This window comes from Numenius arquata, chromosome 3 (assembly GCF_964106895.1).
Source record: "Numenius arquata chromosome 3, bNumArq3.hap1.1, whole genome shotgun sequence".
NCBI lineage: Eukaryota > Metazoa > Chordata > Aves > Charadriiformes > Scolopacidae > Numenius > Numenius arquata.
The window spans coordinates 75,484,657-75,491,323 of NC_133578.1; the positions used below are offsets into that span (position 1 = coordinate 75,484,657).

The following is a 6,667-nucleotide window of genomic DNA, read 5'->3' on the forward strand; positions in this document are numbered from 1 at the left end:
CAAACAGTACTGAATGTGTATATTTAGGCAGCCTGAACGGAGTTCTTGTGGTGGGACTGTATTTGAGATGAAAGGCATGGCTCAATTGGCTGCAGGACAATACACAGGTCAAACTGCACCCAAGTCCCAAAGACTTTAGCGGTTTTCCTACCCTGGGTGTCACTAATCCCTGACTGCTTTATTTGTAGGGGCACTGCTTCTGCCCGGCAGACTAAGTGAGGCTGGGACAGTAGTGAACTCAGGGAAACAACTACAGTGTCAAGAAGAAAATCACAGAATAGTCTCTCTGCTCTATTCTCCCAGCTCCTAGCAATCTGTAGATTAAAGAATTCTCAAACTGGGGAAGAAGAAAGGTTTTAGGCCAACCTGTGTGTAACACTTTCTGATGAAACTCACTTTCTGTGTTTCTCTCATTGCTTCTGAACCCCTTTGTAGTTAAACCATGCACAAAGTCCCATGGAACACCTGGAGAGGAGAAGACTCAGGGTGATCTCATCAATGTCTGTAAGTATCTGAAGGGAGGGTGTGGAGAAGGTGGAGTCAGGCTCTTTTCAGTGGTCCTCAGGGACAGGAAAAGAGTTAAGTGTCCAGCAAGCCAGACTGAATGGTAAAAGTCTGAAAGATAATTATATTCCAACAGGTTTGGCAAAAATTAGTGCCACAGCAGAGCTGAAGTAGCTCAGCTGGGAGAGCGTTAGACTGAAGATCTAAAGGTCCCTGGTTCAAACCCGGGCTTCAGCAATGTTTTCCTGTAGTTTTCTGTGCCCGGTGCTGGGCACACCATTACAAGAGAGACATGGACATACAGGAGAGAGTCCGGCAAAAGACCATCATGATGATGAAGGGACTGTAGCATCTCTGCTATGAAGAAAGGCTGAGAGTTCTGGGGCTGGACTGTTCTGCCTGGAGAAGAGAAGGATCAAGAAGTATCCTATCAATGTATATCAATACCCGAAGGAAGGGTGCGAAAAGCACAGAGGCAGTTTCTTTTCAGTGGCCCACAGTGACAGGACAAGAGGCAATGGACGCAAACTGAAGCACAGGAGGTTCCCTCTGACCAGTGGGAAATACTTTTTACTGTGAGGGTGACTGAGCATTGGCACAGGTTACACAGAGAGGTTGTAGAATCTCCATCCTTGCAGATATTCAAAAGCTGCCCAGATACAGTCCTGGGCAACTGACTCTGGGTGGCCCTGCTTGACCAGTGGGTTGGACCAGATGACCTCCAGAGGTCCTTTCCAACCTCAACCATTCTAGGTCTATGAAACAGAGACATAGTTTTACAATCCAAGGGCTTCAGCAAAAATAGTGATATAAAGCGGTTTTTTTTTGTTCCCTCAGCCTTGAGCTGCCTGTTCCTAGCCCTGTGTCATGGACTGGCCCTGTAAGAAGATAGCAATGTTGACTCACTGGTGTATGGAGCCATGCAGGAAATCAAACCTGTGAACTGGGAAAAGGAAAAATACCCTATCAAAAAAGAATTAATTTTAATCTGCATCACAACTGACCCTGAAGAAAATCCTCTCCCTAAAATTTGTCTTTTTCCAGGCTGAAAAGCTCTGGTGTGTCTACCTGTTGCTTATCCAGATCTCTGATGAAGCTTTCCACCCTTTCCTGAACCTTTCATTCTCTTACACTGACCTTTATAAAATGATAGCATCAATATGCAGGCACCCCAAAGAGTTCCACAGTGGAGTAGCTGTATTTTGTGTTTTGTTCTCCATCCCTTTCTGACTAATTCCTGATCTGTGCAGTCGTTCAGACAAACAGCAGAGACAAGACCTGAATTGCCAATTGTCCAAAAAAAAGAAGTGAGAAGCAGTGAACCTTTGACTATTGATTTCTCAAAAACCAACTCAAATAGTCATCTGGTCTCCCCTCCATAACAGAGCAGAGACCTCTTATTTCTCTCTTTCATCCTGATGGTGCTCTTCAATCTCTGGATGTAAACCTATCAGATCCCAGAGCACTTCCAGGAGATGTCTTCCTTGATCATGATTTGAATAATGACTTGTGTGTAAGTGAATGACATCATGACCTTCTTAGAAGAGTTACCATGGGGCCCGCTGGGCAAATACTTCTATCAACAATCACCATCCGCTAGCAGGTAGGACCAGAACATGCATACAGGAAACCTAAGCAACCTGATCTGGTTGAAGATGTCCCTGCTGACTGCAGGGGGGTGGACTAGATGACCTTTAAATGTCCCTTCTAACCCAAACTATTCTAAGATTCTACGACTCTACATAACAGCCACTCACCCATCACTGCCCTTTGCAGACCTGATGTACTCAGGCAGGATCCTCTGGCTCAAGGAGGCACCAAGTAGAAAATGCTTTACCTTTGACCCGTTACTCCTACTGTCTATGTCTGCATCTAAATTGGGAATGACTTTCCTGGTCCCCAAACTGGATGAGAGCAGGTCAGAGCCCCCTGCATGGTCCATGTGCAGAATTAAATTATATCAAATTTAGTATATGCTTGAGACCTCATTTTGTTATGAAAACAGACCTCAGGCAGTTGTGTATGTACATCCCAGGCGTTGCCCTTGGGTTTAAGAACATCTTATGCACTGTGGCTATGCTGAACTGCTCTGGCCTCCTCTACCACATGGGAGAAATGCAGCCCTGGGCACTAAGGGCAGAAACAAATCAGATACCAGGTGCACAGATTGTGAGTCACGGAGCAGTGGGATGGCACAGGCTTAGTGTTCAAGCAGTCCTGCTAAACAATATTTTGACCTGGTGCTAGACTCATGGTTTAACAAGCATGCTGGAAATCTGAGTAAGGACAGTGCTTGTGCTTGGTCACTGCCTAGTGCTCCTCCATGCTGCTGAAATGTGCCAAATCGTGCCCTCCCAGGCAACGTCCAGACACAGTTCAGGGGACAGCAGCGGGCAGGAACCATTCCCAAGAGGTGTTTTGGACATAATGAATCTATTTCTGCTGAAGCAGCAGGGGGAAAAGGTTTTAGCACCGTGACAGATGTGCCCTATCAGATGGTCTTAGTCCCTCTGAGCAGGACAGATGAGTTATATTTGCTGCTGGCACTATAAATCTTCCTGTACAGGACCTGGTGTTTCCCACCACCTCTCTCTTGATGGCTGTCCACTGGCACCCTTACCTTAGGCAGCCCAGAAAAGCCTGCCACAATGAAGATAAGCATTTGGAATAAAGCTTCATTATGGGCAGTTGAACAGATAAACCACAGCCAGCTGAGGAAATCCCCTGAATTTAAAACAGTCATTGCCCAGAGAAGCCATGGATGCCCCATCCCTGGAGGTGTTCAAGGCCAGGCTGGATGGGGCTTTGAGCAATCTGGTCTAGTGTGAGGTGTCCCTGGTCATGGCAGGGGTGTTGGAACTAGATGATCTTTAAGGTCCCTTCCAACCTAAACCATTCTATGATTCTATAAAAGGTAAGAGAGATTTTTAGGGCTGGAAGAGATTTGGCGGGGGGGGGGGGGGGGGGGCGGGATATCATGTTAAGATTTGCCCTGTTCTTACTGTATTTGTTCATGGACAGTACTGGAGGATCTGTGGTCTAAGCCGGCACTGTTGTTCACATGGAGGTGCCAGTGACTGCTGCTCACCTCTCACGTGGCTCAGTCCAGCACAAGGATGTAGCTGAAATCCAATTGTTTTGAAGCCTAATCCACACCTGTGGGAAGGCAAAGGAAAGGCTCCCACTGATCACAGAATCACAGAATGACAGAATGGTAAGGGTTGGAAGGGACCTTCAGAGATTATCTAGTCCAGACCCTGCCAAAGCAGGGTCAACCAGAGCAGGTTGGACAGGAATGCATCCAGGAGGGTTTGGAATATCTCCAGAGAAGGAGACTCCACACCCTCTCTGGGCAGCCTGTTCCAGGGTTCTGGCACCCTCAAAGTAAAGAAATTTTTCCTCATGTTCAGATGGAACTTCCTGTGTTCCAGTTTGTGCCCGTTGCCCCTTGTCCTGTCACTGGGCACCACTGAGAAGAGTCTGGCCCCAGCTTCTTGACACCCACCCTTTAGATATTGCTCAGCATCGATGAGATCCCCTCTCAGTCTTCTCTTCTCCAGGCTAAACAGTCCCAGGTCTCTCAGCCTTTCCTCATCAGAGAGGTGCTCTGGTCCCTTGATCATCGTTATAGCCTCCACTGGATTCTCTCCGGTAGTTCCTTGTGTTTCTGGGGGGCCCAGAACTGGACACAGTATTCCAAATGCGGCCTCACCAGGGCAGAGTAGAGGGAGAGGACGACCTCCCTCGACCTGCTGGCCACACTCTTTTAATGTACACCCCCCTCTTTTTAATGCACTGATGCTTGTAGTCAGGCTCCCATGTTCACATTACAGGATATAAAGAAATCCCCAGAGACCATAAAGCTGCTAGAAGTGATGAGAGCAACTCCTTCTCCCAACGACCTGGTCCCCTCCTGGCTGAAACAGCTTCAACTCAAACCTCCAAAAGCCAAAAGTTGTCAAGTTTCCCTGTGTTTGGCTCAAAGAAGGGTTAAAAGTGCTCGGTGGCTCTTGCTTACTGGGAGGCAGCGAGGGAAGGTACAGGATGAATAACCGTGGTGGGTGGCAGGCAGCACGGGGGCGGCTGCCCTGCCAGCACCTTCCCCCAGCCCACACGCATGCAGCTCCCTCCTCTCACCGCCGTTCAGGTCCCTTCGGCACCGGGGCCCCCACATTGATCAATCAACGCATGTTGAACCCTGATAACCGTCTCTTCCTGAGCACAGCGATGTTCCAGCCTGCAGTTTCCGCCCCCCTCAGATGCTCACAGCTCTGCCAGTGCCCTTCAGCTCTGATTTTCTGCTTTTTCTAGTGATTTCTGCCTCTTTCTCCTAATGCTTTCAGTCCCAATTTGCTGCTGCTGTCCTTCTCCCCCATCCTCGTGACACCTCTCTCCACCTTTCCCACCAAAGACCGCCGGCATGGGTTGCTCCACACGCATCCGCTCTGACCGCACAGCACCAGAGCTGTATCTCACTGCTGCTGAGATGCGGAAGCCTGCACTGATAGATCAGCCAGCAAAATACATAGGAAATCCTCAGCAGGAGCTTCAAACCCTTTCCTCCAGGAAAAAAAAAAATAATTAAAAATATCAAACCCAACCAAAAAAGGGTGAAAAGAAAAAAAAAAAACCTTGCAAGGCATATGGGCACTGTAGGAGCATGACGAGATCTGTTAATACCTGGGAAAGCTCCCACTGAAATTACTCAATGCAGATCACACCAGGGGTTACTGTGTATGTGGTGCTTGCTCCATTGTGGTTTACGGGGTCAGACCGAAGACCCCCAGATCTCTGATTTGCAGTCACTGTGAATCACTGCTGCAGTGTCAATATACTTGCTCTGATTAAAAGAGCATGGGGTGAGGCATGCATGTTCCCAGCATCACCTTCTCTATTTTGCTGATTGTTTTTGTGATAGTTGGCATTCCCATGAAGTTCTGCTGTCCCTTTCTTTTTATGCTTTTGTACAACCTACTGTAATATATCATAGAATCATAGAATGGTTCAGGTTGGAAGGCACCCTAAAGATCTTCGAGTTCCACCCCCCTGCCATGGGCAGGGACACCTCCCACTAGACCAGGTTGCTCAAAGCCCCGTCCGATCTGGTCTTGAATGCCTCCAGGTATGGGGCATCCACAACTTCTCTGGGCAACCTGGGCCAGTGTCTCACCACCCTCAGAGTGAAATATTTCTTCCTAATATCTAATCTAAATCTACCCTCTTCCAGTTTGAAGCCATTAACCCTTGTCCTATCACTACATGCCCTTGTAAAAAGTCCTTCTCCAGCTCTCTTGTAGGCCCCCTTCAGATTCTGGAAGGGGCTCTAAGGTCTCCCTGGAGCCTTCTCTTGTCCAGGCTGAAGAGTCTCAACTCTCCCAGCCTGTCTTCATAGGAGAGGTGCTCCAGCCCTAATTGGGCTGTTTGGACTCCACATCTGCTTTGCCCCTTGCTCTGCTAATGGCTAGCTTGAGGAGAAGGCAATTCTTTTATTCATGCCTCAGTTTCACCCAGCAGAAAATTGGGCAAAGTACTCCAGAGTAGCTTTTGAAAGTGCTCTGAGATCTGACAGAGAGAGTTAGCTGTGAGGAAGATAGAGGCAGGCAGCACACACAGACAATAAAAGACATTGCCAGCCCTGAAGATTAATTTTCTAAATTACATGGCAGCTACAAGATGAGGAAAAGAAAGGATTATTATTTGCGTACCATGGGAGCAATAATCCTGCGATTACTACTCCAGGCGTAAAGACATTAAGGCTTGGTTTGTGCTGCAGTGCAGAGCTCTTGGAGGTGTTGCAGCACAGTGCCACGAACAGACAGCTTGTGTGCAGTCGTAAAGGTAACAACATGTTTTTGCACACCTGCGTAGAGTCCAGACTGTGATGAAAACCACCCACGCTCGCATTTAGAAATGCATTCTGCAGTCCTTGCCTCACTGGGTGCACAGGGGCTGCCGTGTGGACCCTCTGAGGGCAGATTAGGTCTGCTCATATTCAGCCCTGCCCTTTCTCAGCCTATCTGAGCTGCTGAGATTGGCCTCTAACATCTTGGCAGCTGAAGTCTCAATTATGCTTTAAGCTACTGAATGTCCCCATTGACTTCAGAGGGGGCCTGGGGTAACCAAGGCCTTTCCTGCATGAAATACCTAAAGTTGAAGAGAAGTT

At 48.1% G+C, this 6,667-nt stretch overlaps 1 non-coding gene across 1 annotated transcript; it reads left to right on the plus strand.

Moving 5' to 3' along the window:
- The first annotated feature begins 668 nt into the window (after positions 1 to 668).
- On the plus strand, positions 669 to 741 carry TRNAF-GAA (transfer RNA phenylalanine (anticodon GAA)). The gene has a single exon. It is a non-coding gene; the product is annotated as a tRNA-Phe (tRNA).
- Positions 742 to 6,667: the final 5,926 nt, after the last annotated feature.